This window comes from Phoenix dactylifera, chromosome 8 (assembly GCF_051530095.1).
Source record: "Phoenix dactylifera cultivar Ajwa chromosome 8, Ajwa_hap1_PhDact_Kaust_v1.1, whole genome shotgun sequence".
Classification (NCBI taxonomy): Eukaryota; Viridiplantae; Streptophyta; class Magnoliopsida; order Arecales; family Arecaceae; genus Phoenix; species Phoenix dactylifera.
The window spans coordinates 12,340,907-12,352,806 of NC_143197.1; the positions used below are offsets into that span (position 1 = coordinate 12,340,907).

Below are 11,900 nucleotides of genomic sequence, written 5' to 3' on the forward strand. Positions count from 1 at the left end.
TTCTTACCATATCAAGAGATAGGAGAGTCACCCAAAAGAAAATAATAGCTTGTAGTAAAGCATCGATGAGTAAGATCACCAGCCCAACCAATATTAGAGTAGCCACATAGGTAATATTAGAGTAGCCACATAGGTGCAAGGAAGAATTTGTAGTATAATGCAAGCCATGAAACAGAGTATCCTTGATATAATGTAAAATATGCAAAACAACACCATATATAATAAGTGGTCGAGGAGCTGTCATAAACTGATTGATGATATGAACAACATAAGCTATCTTAGGATGATTAACTACGAGATATACAAGACCACTAACTATGTATATGTAATAAATAACAACCAAAAGAGGAGTTCCATTGGTGGGTATTAATTTGGCATAAGTCTCAAGAGGTGTAGAAGTAATCTTGTTGTTTGCTAATCTGGATCTAGAAATGAGGTTAGATGCATACTTGGCACGTGATAAATGATACATATTAGAGCTATATGTAACCTCAAGGCCCAAGAAGTAACTTAGTGCTTCAAAGTCTTTCATTTCAAATTCTTGACTAAGGTACTATTTGAGATCACGAATGCAATAAGATTATTTCTGGCTGTAATCATGTCATTTGCATGGAGTAATAGTAAAGTGATGCCCTTAGAAGTTTTATGGATGGAAAGAGTAAAAAAAATAAGAACTACGAGTGAAACAAAATTGAGAGACAGTGGCACTAAATTTTGCAAACCAGGTACGAGGAGCTTGCTTAAGACTATATAACTCATGACGAAACAAGAATACCTTATTAGTGGATGAGGATAAGCTGGTGCTGGTTGTATGTAGACTTCTTTTAAAATATTATCATTAAGGAAGGCATTCTTGACATCCAATTGACAAGATGGCAATTGCCTAGAAACAACAACAATAATAAAGCTCCTAATCAAGGTTAGTTGAGCAACTAGAGTAAATTTTTCCGCATAGTCAATGCTTCTATGTAAAAACTTTTATCAAGAAGATGTGCTTTATAACACTCAACTAATCCATCTGAACGGGTTTTAATTTTATAAACCCATTTGCATTGCATCAAAGATTTGTTAGGAGGTAAATTAACCAGATTTCAAGTGTTAGATTTCTCCAAAACCTATAGTTCTTCTACCATTGCTTATTGCCAAAGAGGATCAGAATTTGCCTCATGAAAGGTGCAAGGTTCATGAAGAGAATTAATAATAGAGAAACAATGATGGTCATGAAGATGAAAAAGAAGTGCTTTTAGCCTAGTAAAATAATGTACACTATAGTAAAAGAGGAAAAAGCCGACGCTTAACTGCCGACACTAGGAAAAAGCGTCAGCAAATTCTGCTCCCGTGCCCAATTTTTCCGATGCTTTTTAGGAGCATCGGTAATTTGAAGCAATGAACGACGCTTAAAAGCGTCATCGTGGACCTAAGATTAAACGACGCTTTAACGCGTCGTTCTTTTGTCCTAAGACGACGCGTATAAGCGTGGTTAATTGAAACGCTAATACGACGCTTAAAAGTGTTGCCGAAGCCCGCTTAAAATCCAGCGGCCGACCCCGAGCCCGCATACTTGCCCTAGCTACTCCTGAGCACCCTCATCTTCCTCCTCTCCGGCGCTGCCTTAGCCCCCATCTTCCTCGTCTCCGACACTGCCTTAGCCCCCATCTTCCTCCTCTCCGGCGCGGACCGTCCGACTCCTACCTCCTCTCCTCCTCCCTCCTCTCCGGCGTCGACTGACCAATCCCAACCCGCTCCGCCCGAGGTAGTTTTCTCCTCCTCCCTCCTCTCCCACCATCTCACTTGTTCTCCTCCTTCTCCTCCTCTTCTTCGGGTGTTCGTGGGTTTTTTTTCCTTCTTTAATTTGTTCTCTTGCCCTCAAGCCTTGATCGAGCTTCACCTCCGCCCGAGGATCTTCTCCTCCTCCCTCCTCTCCGGCGTCGACCGACCGGCCCTAAGTCCCGATCGATTCAGGCCCGCCTCCGCCTAAGGATTTTTGCCTGCAACATATTATATTCCAGGTTTATAGATATTTCTAATTTTACTGTAGATGCCTCTGATTTCAGCTTCCAGCTTCCATTATTGATTATATATTGTTTGTGCTCTTTGGAAGGAAAGTGGCTTATTGCACAGGACAAAAGTTATGAAAACGAGTGCAAGTTTGAACATGTGCAAATTTCTGTGGATATTCATCTTGTTTCATTGCTATTGATGTTCTGTTCGTTATTCATATTTTGGCATAAATAGTAGATTATGCCCTGATAAAGTTGTGGTTTATATTGCATATGATTGTTTCCAGCATATGTAGCTTCAAGAAGTAGTCTGTGTTCATGAATATTTACAAATTGGTGTTCTAGATATCCATTCAGCTGGACTTGCAATGTTGAAGGACATGATGTTCTTCCTATGCATGTGACTTGATGGTGGCATGTAGTAGTTGTTCAATCATACATAATATTAGGTGATGGAAATGCTTAGTTGCAAGGGTTATCTACGTAAGTTGTGTGCCTTTTTCCTTGGAGTCTGAAAAAGAGGAAATCTGGTTCTTTGTAATGAGAATCAACCTTCAATTGGTCCACTTAGAGAGGAAACCAGCCTCCCATTTAGAGTTCTTTGTCGATGTTGTTGGCTATGAAGAAGCTTAGAGCTTGAAAAACTATCTTCTTCTTCTTCTTCTAGAAGATATAAAGGAGTCTGATTTCCCCCCCTGAAATGGGCCAATTGGAGGTTGGTTCCCATTGACAATGGAGGCTGGTTCCTGCTTGAAGTGGACTAACTGGAGGTTCTTTGCCCTTTTTTTGTGTGTGATAAGTGGGAAAGGGCATATTTTAATACAGCTCATTTTAACAATGACGAACTTGATGCATTATTGTTAGTGAATTCATGATATTCTATTATTCTTAAACTTTAGACTTATGCTCTATAGTAAATCTCATATTTGATATGTAAGGCTTTGATGATGATGGTGGTGCTGATGATGATGATTTTTGTAATGGTATGTGACCACTGCCCACATTTTAGTTACTGTATCCTATTCCTTGTTTTAGTGGCTTATTATTATTTATAGAAGTTTGAGTGGTTATCCAAGACTATTTGAAGACTCATTCAATGCTATACTGTTTTTTAGACTATTTGAAGACTTGTTGCAGGAGTGCTATTTCTTTTTTCGATATGGTGGTTTTCACATTTTTCCTTTTCCATTTTATGGACAACAACCCAGGACATCAATAGCAATCTGCTTTCCTCCCCTCCCTCCTTCCATCCATCCTCTGCTTAATGCCCTCATCTAGGTTGCGAGAACAGTCACAGTAAGCAGTAGTAGAGGCTATCTTAAAGAATGAATTGAAAGGTCATGAAATATTTGAACATAATTTTACTTCTATAAGGATCAATAAAGGTTCAATTGAACAGAAGTTTCTTTCATAAGAATTGATATAGGTTCAAGTTTCCACCCTTCTTTTTTTGACCTCTGTTCCTGCTTAAGGGTTTAGACTTGGAATGTCATGTTGTTGATGCCACATTCCTTAGGGAGCTAATGGAGCGTGCATTTATTGGTGTGGCTCTACAGGTTACAGAAGGATGTAATGTATGAGACTACGTGGTATAGGATCTTTTTGAGAAAAAAAGGACGTCAAATTTATTTCAGCAACTTAGAGCAGCCCCTATGAGGCTTAACTGATCTCTTTTTTATTTTCTAGTTCCTGGCTCTTAAACATACCAAAGTTTCTTCAGTTGCAGAACGAAACAATCCTTTTGAACCAACCAAAACAAATGTAGCATGCGGTTTGGAAACTACCTTCTTCAAGAACTAGGATTTTATATCCAAGAACATAAACCTTAAAAAGGTTGAGAGTAAGATGTAGTGATCTTTGAAATTTTTGGTTGATGAAAATTCCAATTCCATGATTTTGTTACCTTGAATCACCCAGATACTTGCACGCAGAACTGTAACATCATGTACTCAATCTTGGAACATTCATTTATCTTGCAGAGTTGGTAAATCCAATTCCACCCTATGTGTTTGTTAAGTATATTTTTTTTCCATTCCCTTCATGTAAACCAAATTCCAATATGAACCGCCTAATTTTGTTTATCTTTTTTATATGAATTGCAGTTCAATTGGTATTCTAATAGAATGGACAAAAGTTGGATAAATAAGTTGAGATCCAGTACTGAATATTTGGATGGAGTTCAGAATTTCATTAAGTTTGCTTTTGAGATATTTAATATGAACGGGAAGATTTTATGTCCATGTCAAAAATGTGTAAACGGTTCTGCTCTTGATCCAAAAATTGTTGAAGAACATTTGGTATGGAATGGTTTTTAAAAGGGTTATACTGAATGGGTACTCCATGGAGAGTTCACACCTTCATGTAACCAACCCTCCTATCTAGAAGACACTTTCAATTTTGGAACCAGTGACATGGAACAAAATTCTGTAGAAGAAGATGATATAAGGGGCTTACTTAGACCAAAGATAACTTGAAAGCGCGTCTTGATTTGAAAAATATGGGCATAAGACAAGAGCTTCATCCGACAGAGCTTGCCAATGATAAATTTTATACACCTCCTGCATGTTTTACAATGTCTACTCAAGAGAAAGATCTTTTTCTAACGGTTCTGAAAAATATGAAGGTTCCTTATGGGACTCATCGAATATTTCGCGTAAATCTCAAAGTGCGTAAACTTTCAAATCTTAAAAGTCACGATTGTCACATTTTGATGCAAGATATCTTTCCATTGGCTTTAAGATCGTCAACACCGAAACAAGTTTTCACAATTGTTTCTCAATTGTCATCATTCTTTAAGGCATTATATTCCAAAGTTCTTGATCCTAAGGAGCTTGATCAGTTGGAGTCTAATGTTACACTTACACTATGCCATATGGAAAAGATCTTTCCTCCTGGGTTTTTTACTATTATGATTCATCTACTCATTCACTTAGCGGCGGAAGCTAAACTTGGTGGACCGGTTCACTACCGATGGATGTATCCTATTGAGAGGTGATTTTAATAAACTCTAATAGCCATATTTAATAATCAGTTTGATTTTGATATTTATTTTAAAAATTTATTGTTGCAGATTTCTTGTGCGCTTAAAAGATTATGTACGCAATCGAGCCTATCCTGAGGGATCGATTGCTGAAGGATATATTGCTGAGGAGTGTTTGACATTTTGTTCGAGATATCTTGAAGGTGTTGAAACGGTTTTCAATCGACCTCAAAAGAATTGTGATTTCATAGAGAATGCAGATGTTTACAAGTTCTCATCTGGTGGAAGAGTTTTGGAAAAAGTTGAAAGTGTTGTTCTTGAGCAGAAATCGTTGGCACAGGCACATCGCTATATCTTACTTTATAGTGATATAATATCTGAGTCTCGCAGGTTAGTACGGTTAATGAAAATCTAAATTTACTATCATGTCAGGAGAATGTAATATTGGTACTTAATTAAAGATTTTCTGATCGTGTAGAAAATTTTTAATAGCTCAGTGAAGTCTCAACCATAACATTCATCCTACACCAAGGATTGAGCAACGATGGTTGGTTGAGTTATTTTCAGAATGGCTTTTCAAACAGGTTAGATGTCTAATATATTATTTTTTTTAATTTTTATAGAGAGAAATTAATCATTACTTCTATAATTCTTTTTAGGTACCAATGATGATGGAGAGGAATTGTTCCAAGGAGTTAATAGTCATTACTCGAGGTCCGAATAATATTGTCAACAGATATGGTGGGTTCATTATAAATGGTTTTAAATTTCATATTAAAGAGCGTGAGAAATTTAGAAAAATCCAAAATAGTGGGGTTATGGTTGAGACGGATGGAAAAAATTATTACGGTGCTCTAACAGATATTTATGAGCTGGATTATTATGGAAAGTTTAAGGTAGTATTATTTCGATGTGATTGGGTGGATAAAACTCACCTAGAGGTTTGAGGCAAGACATAAATGGATTCACACTTGTAAATTTTTCAAGGTTGATACATACTGGTGTGTTATTGAAAGATGATCCATTTATTTTTTCATCTCAAGCTCGATAAGTGTTTTTTGTGCAAGACTCAAAAGATAAAAATTGGTCTCTTGTTATTAAGACGAAACCTATGGACTTGTATGATATGGAAAAAAGGTTGGAAGAGGAGGACGATGATACTTATACTCAGTGTATGCCTTATAATGTTGTGCCAACTGATGAAGTAAATGCGCCAACGAGTTTGATTAGGATGGATGTTGAATGAGAATGTAGTTTCATAATGGTAAGTAAAATTTATGAATGTAATACTCAGAAATGTAATACCTCAGAAAAAAAAAGGAAAAAAAAAAAAGAGAGAAATGGACGGGCCGGCCCGAAAAGACCGGGCCCGTCCATCTATTACGATCGTGCCCTAGGCACGATCGTGGAGGAAGAGAGGGTTAAGGGGGGGCAGCGGCGTGAGGTGGTTCGCCGGAGAAGAGGGCGAACGTGGGAGGGAGGCGGCGGAGTTCGCGAGCCAGCCGGTCAAGGAGGATACCATAAAGCCTCCTTCCTTCAACGAAGACCCCTCACAAGTCGAGTGAAGAGTCCTTGGATCCGTGCGTGAAAACTTAAGATTTCCTCCACCGATTTCTTGCCGGAAAGGTCGCCGGAGCACCCCATCAGGCTGAGGTAAGCATAGCTCCTTTTGCTAGTTTTTTTTTGGGTCATGTTGGAAGGGTTTTTGCCGGTGGAGCCGTCGGAGAGGGATCCGAAACAGGGTACCCCTGTTTCGGCCTCCCTCTTCCGGATTTTTGCCGTCGCCGGCCGCCGGTAGGCCGAGATCCATGGCATTGGGAGTTGATCAGGTTTGTGTGGAGATGTGGTGAAGGATTTCTAGGGTTTTGGTTGGAGATGGGAGATGGCGGATCCGAGGTCTTCTTCCTCGGGATCCCATCTCTCCTCCTCTTCCTCTCGCGTGGGTTGGCCGCCGGCCGGCGACGACAGAGGAAGCTGAGCCACTGTGTGGCTGCCGTTGGATGAAGGCCGAGCCACCATCATGGTGGCTTCCTGTCGGTGATGCTGGAGGGGAGGGGAGGTCTGCCGGTTTTGGGGGAAGAAGAAGAAGAAGGAGAAGAAACTTCTTCTTCTCTCCCTCTCTTGGCCAGCCACCATCGCCGGCGACTGCAGCAAAGACGGCCGACGATGGTTCGGCCAGTGGTGTTGTCGGGTTGGGGAAGGAGAGGGCACAGCCACCATGGTTGTTGCCCTTGGATCAAAAAGGATTTGAGGGAGGGAGATGTATTCCCAACCATGAAGAGAGAGGAATCATCCCTTTATGTTGGTCTCTTCATCGGGACCGGCCATCGTCGCCGGCATGGCTGCGGCCACGACTGGCGACGACATAGGCCGATGGTGCAAGGTGGGAGTCGGGCCACCCCGACTGCCCTAGATCTGGAGGGATTGAGATGTTTGGGGACCTGGTAATGGACCCCATAGTAGTGTGAATTATGGTTTAGAATATTTAAATATTAAATAATTTAGTTTGTGATTTATAATTGATGTTGTAGGGGAAGAGTCGGCGGAGCCAGGAGGTTTGATCAGGGGACTCAGCACCCCAGCGCGTAGGTTGTGATTCGGACCGTATTTGAGTCAGTCTACAATTTCGGTAAGAATCCTTGTACGCCAATCCTACATGATATAAATATTTTGCACTATATATATATAATTATATATGTTTGATATGCTATGATCCAGGCAAAACAAAATGGTTTTTATATTTAAATTGTATTTTGATCGTCTCTGCTTGTGATTGGTATAATGATAGATGCATGCATGCGCATAACTTACACCTACATAATTGGACTGATGGATGTGGTGCACTAAACTAACTATGTGATATTGGTTGCCCCGTCACGGGCTGGAAACGTGACCGTGGTTAGTTTAAAGCCGGAAATAAATATAAAGGAATTGATGTGTGGATGTAAACTGGATTGTATGAAAAGGGACTTTGGGTTTATCTTGTTATTATGGCAGGCCCCGTCACAGGCTGAAAAATGTGGTACTTTGGTAGGCCCCCTCACAGGCTAGAAATGTGGAACTATAATGTGCAGGCCCCGCCACAGGCTGAAAATGTGATACTTTGGTAGGCCCCCTCACAGGCTAGAAATGTGGAACTATAATGTGCAGGCCCCGCCACAGGCTGAAAATGTGATACTTTGGTAGGCCCCCTCACAGGCTAGAAATGTGGAACTATAATGTGCAGGCCCCGCCACAGGCTGAAAATATGATAATTTGGTTGCCCCACCACAGACTGAGAAATGTGACTGAGATTTGACCCAAAGTCGGAAAGATAATTAATCCGGATCAAGTTAATAGAGAATGGAAAGAAAAAGCATTGAAAACATTAATTGAAGATTTTGAGATATCGTATGACGTATCACACATGAGTTGCTGGATTTTTGTTGATATTTGACTTGCATATTTATACTGATTATTCGAGCTTTTGATAGCCGGTATATGATTTTATGATATGTGCATTGATTTGTCATGGTTTACAAATTCTCATTATAATTGTGTTGGTGTGGATGTGTAGGGATTCTTACTGGGCTGTAAAGCTCACCCCCCTTTTTTCTTCTTTTTCTTTATCAGAGTTGCAGGATGCTTAAATTTGGATGGGATGGGCGCAGCGTGCGAGTACCAGAGTCATTAGTTAGTTTATTTGTTTATCCTTCTTTGATGTCGATGAACATTTGAAGATGTTGTAATTGAACTAATGTGTTTATTTGGGCATGTCGGATTGTCTATTTGAATTATTAATTAATTGTGAATTTATTGGAATTTTTGTTAATCATAGGCCTTGCATGATCTTTAGGGCACTGCTCTAGGGCTCATGCGGCCGGTCGCGTACCGAACCCGGGTGCTGGGTTCGGGGCGTGACAATAAATCCATCAACAGTATAAATACTGGGCAACTGTAATGCGGAGATTTTGGAGGAAAATGTAGTAGGATCAGAAGTCATATGGTTACACAAGCGGTATCAAAACCAAGTAGGGGTACCTAGGGTGATAGAAGGGGAATGTTTACCAAAGTTGGATGAGTATTGAGTTAAAAAGGCTTGTGAATCACTTGAAAGAGAAATGATGCTCACTAGGAGAAGAATCCTTAGTGGCAGTATCAATAACAGCAGCAGTGGTGTGTGAAGGATGAGGAGTGTTTCTGAACTAATGAGACTGCACCCGAGTACATCTAGGAGCTTTAGTATTCTTATAAGCCAGTTTACGACACATTGAAATGTGATGCCCGGTAATTTTTAATAGCAATATTCCTATTGTGTGGAATAGTTGGTAGAGGTTGAAGAACTAGAAGCTGCAGCAATATTAATGATAGGACTAGAAGTAGGAATAACAGGAGCCATAGATGAATACGCTAGGGAAATAGACATCACAACATCTGTATGCTGAGATATGAGGGAGCCAAGAACAGTTTCCTATGAAACCGAGCAATAGCCTGACCAAGTGTAGTAATGGAACCATATAGAGTAATGATGCACGGATACGCTCAAACTCATCTTTGAGTACCATCAATAACTAAAACAATTGATCCTTGTTCATATAGGCGGGAAACTTCTGTGCATCAGTAATAGTGTCCCATTTTGGTTCTAAAAGAGCTAACTGATCCCAAAGAAAGCACATCTAAGCATAAAAATCTCGAACAGATTGGCGAAGCTCATGATGCAAACAATGTGAAGAATCACCCCTGAAGCTGATATCTTTGAGCAAGATCAGTAGTAATATACCACCTCTGCAATATATCCCAATCTCTCTAGCAAACTCATAATAGCTAAATTTCTTATAGATAGTAGGAAGAGAGGTATTTCTGAACCATGTGATTGTTTGAGGCTTCAAGTCAATCAGAATATTTAGCATCATCCTTATCATCTAGCTTGGGTGGCTGTAACATCCTTAGTAACAAGTTGCTACAACTGCTTGCTCTTGAAGCTATGCATAGCTTGAGACCAAGCAATATAGTTGGACCATTCAAGACTATTTCAAAAGGTCTAGAAATCTCAGAATGAGTCTCACTGGTAGACATAATTATTGCCAACATAGAAGCCGAAGGAAAAACGACAAGGAGTAGGAAACTTATCCGGCGAGCAACTAAAGCAGAATACGGGCAACTGCAGAGAATACCGTAGCAGATTTCCTTCTCTCTCTCTCTTTACTTGATTTCGTCAACAATTCCCTAAATCCCCGCTTCTTTCCCATCTGGTTTGATTATTTAATGGATCAAGGGATGAAGGAAGACATGGGTAGACGGTGATGGAGTGGAGGCTGGTATGGGAGATAGGCTGGTGTTTGATGGTTAGCGGTCAGGCAAGAGGAGAGGAGAGTGAAGGCCGTGAAGCAAGGATTGGGAGATGGGAAGCTTTTGATGGAGCACGGGCTGGTGTTCGGTGGCGGCGGTGGTGCTGATGAAGTGAGCATCATCTTAGGCATACATGATGGCGTAGAAGGCCCCTGGTGTAGAATGGTCTGTAGTTGGCGAGGTCCAGTGGTCCAAAAATGAAGGCTTGATGGAGGAAATGGTGATGGACGGTGCTTGGTGCTCCGCACGGTGGAGGAGACTAAGAAGATGGAGATGAAGTCCAGGCACAAACATGGACTCATGCGCCTGGTGCTCTTTGCGGTGGAGGAGGGCGACAGGGTGGAGATGAAGGTCGTGCTCGCCTATGTGACGAAATCGATCTGCGTGGCGACCATCGAAGGGGCGCTGGTATCCTGAGCCGATCCTGGTGGTGGTAGTGGTGGTGGTGGAGGAGGAGGAGATTCTCCTTAGCAATGGCGATGCACTGATACTACGATGAGAGAAACAGAGAAAGTTAGGAAATTGTGTATTTGAATTGTATGTACATCTATGTACAGGGTATATTGTAAGGCCCAGCCTTTTGGCCCAGCCCATCACTAAAATAGGCCCAAACAAAACAAAAATGCAGTGGGAGAGGAGGACTCCTGATGGGAGTTCACCTCTTCTTCCCGAGCGCGCGACGGAAGAAGAGTTTTCCTGACACCTGACTTCGGCGAGACTTTGAAAATCGATCTATAAAATCCACTCCTCTCTTTCCTCTCATGATCCTACTTCTGATTCTTGATCAATCACCGGTGACAAGCATGAAGTTTTCCATCAAAATTTCTGAACAAACCACTGTAGATTTGCCTCATTGACACAAGGTAACCAACCCCGTCTTTCTTCTGTATTTATCCTAGAGTTCCTCGGCTGTTATCAATGACTTCATCGACTCGATTTTTGCTGACGGGTTGCTAGATTTGGATGAAGACCCAATGCTATGTTTTTGTCTCTCCTGTTTTGTTTTTTTCTCCGTCTTCTGCGCCATGATTTGAGGATGAGGTCCTTGCTGGAGCTTCAATCAAGCTTCTAGTGAGCTCTACTACCATAGCCAAGACTCAGTCGTCGGCCGATGAACTGGAATACCAACTCTCTCTATATTGGGACAACCTAACGTCGGCTTTTCTCTTCTTATTCTCTACTGCCGGCCATTGTGGTCGTTGTTGTCGTCCTGATCTTCGCCGGAGGGTGGATATCGAGCCATGCCACCGTTGCCGATTGCTGGGGCTTTATCCATTCTGATCAATCACAAGCCTCCCCTATTTTGAGAAAGGAGAGTATTTTCTTTCTTTTCTTTCTTCCCTTCTTTCCTTTCTGTTTCTCTCTTTTCTCCCTTTCTCTCTCTCTATGTATCTCTCTCTACATGATCTGGGGCTCAGGTCTTTACTTTGTGAACTCCAGACTAGGTCAGTTGTGACCCTTCAACATTTGACTTTTACCAGGCCTATGCTAGCATCTTGGTCATCATTGGATTCTACTAGACCTGGCCATCCTTGATCACTATAAGTTACTTGTATTTTGATCTAATCTTTGATTGGATAGAATGAATGTTA

General features: G+C 41.1%; 1 long non-coding RNA gene across 1 annotated transcript; it reads left to right on the top strand.

Annotated features, from left to right (window-relative positions):
- Positions 1-4,881: 4,881 nt before the first annotated feature.
- LOC148702670 (uncharacterized) lies at positions 4,882-6,242 on the top strand. Its single transcript, XR_015967633.2, has 3 exons — positions 4,882-4,991; positions 5,071-5,564; positions 5,640-6,242. It is a non-coding gene; the product is annotated as an uncharacterized LOC148702670 (long non-coding RNA).
- The last annotated feature ends 5,658 nt before the right edge of the window (positions 6,243-11,900 follow it).